The 1,473-nt window shown below is 33.3% G+C and overlaps 1 pseudogene; it reads left to right on the top strand.

Moving 5' to 3' along the window:
• Positions 1 to 208: 208 nt before the first annotated feature.
• Positions 209 to 1,130, top strand: LOC103726002 (annotated as a pseudogene).
• Positions 1,131 to 1,473: the final 343 nt, after the last annotated feature.

The following is a 1,473-nucleotide window of genomic DNA, read 5'->3' on the forward strand; positions in this document are numbered from 1 at the left end:
TAATGAATTGTTAAAAAAAATACACATCAAAATTGTTCATAAAATACTTCTTATTTCTACTTTAAAAAGCAAAAATAATATGCATCCATATCTTTTGATTAAATAACATATGAAGCATAGGGAAATGAGAACATAATCTGACATCATTGTCTTGACTATATTTTCTTTGCCTTTTTTCTCTTTGTAGGGAGCAATCTGAGAGTCTAAGATGGATGGGAATCAGCCCCTGGTGACTGAGTTTTTTCTCAAAGGAATAACAGATCGTCCAGATCTGCAAGTCCCCCTGTTCCTGGTGTTCTTCTTGATTTTGGTCACACCATGGTGGGAAACCTTGAGTTAATCTTTCTCATCCATAAGGACCCCAACCTTCACATCTCCATGTACCTGTTCCTTGGAAATTTAGCTTTTGCCGATGCATGTATTTCAACCTCTATCATCCCAAAGACGCTTATGAAATTTTTAAATAAGAATGACATGATAGTTCTGGGGGAGTGTTTTGCTCAATATTATTTTTTTGTTGTTATGGTGCAACCACAGAAATTTTCTTGCTAGTAGCGATGGCCTATGACCACTATGTGGCTATATGGAACCCTTTGCTATATCTAGTGGTGATGTCCAATAGACTCTGTACTTTGTTACTAAGTGTTTCATATTTAATTGGTTTTCTAAACTCTATAGTTCATGTAGGGTTATTATTTAGGTTAACCTTCTGTAGGTCCAATATAATCGATCATTTTTATTGTGAAATCTTGCCACTCTATACAATTTCCTGCACTGATCCATCTCTTAATGCACTGGTGGTGTTTATTTGTGCTTCTTCTATACAAATTAGTACTTCTGTCACTATTGTTGTCTCTTATGCCAGAATCCTATTTGCTGTCATAAAAGTTAAGTCTTCAAAGAGCAGAAGGAAAGCCTTCTTCACCTGCAGTGCCCATCTTTTCTCTGTCTCTTTGTTCTAAGGCACTCTGCTCTTCATGTATGTGAGCCATGGCTCTGGACCAAGGAAACAGCAGAACAAGTTGTATTCACTCTTCTATACCATTGTAATTCCTCTGCTAAATCTGTTTATTTGTAGTTTAAGAAACAAGAACGTTTTAGGTGCCCTAAGAAAACTCATAAAATTATAACAATTTTTTGATAAGTTCAAGATACTTTCTATTGTATTTTTCTCTCTTTCATATGGTTCATAACATTTGCCCTGTGTTTTGCACATAGTAGAAGTTTTGTATAATGTTAAATATATATAAGTGAAAAAAAATATAGACTACAAATGCCTGTCTTGCTAATAACATTACTAGGATAGTTAATGAGGATCTTAAGAGCAGTTATTGGTTATTCATTGTGTTTCAGTTTACATTCATTGCGAAAATAATTTCACAAAATTAATGTCTTTATTAGATTAAAACTTTCTTGTTTTCCAATAAATATATTTTCAACGTCTTAAGAAAAGAAAATTCAAGATAAATAAAT

The sequence above is a fragment of the Nannospalax galili genome, unplaced genomic scaffold (genome assembly GCF_000622305.1).
Source record: "Nannospalax galili isolate Female #2095 unplaced genomic scaffold, S.galili_v1.0 scaffold929, whole genome shotgun sequence".
In the NCBI taxonomy this organism is placed as follows: Eukaryota; Metazoa; Chordata; class Mammalia; order Rodentia; family Spalacidae; genus Nannospalax; species Nannospalax galili.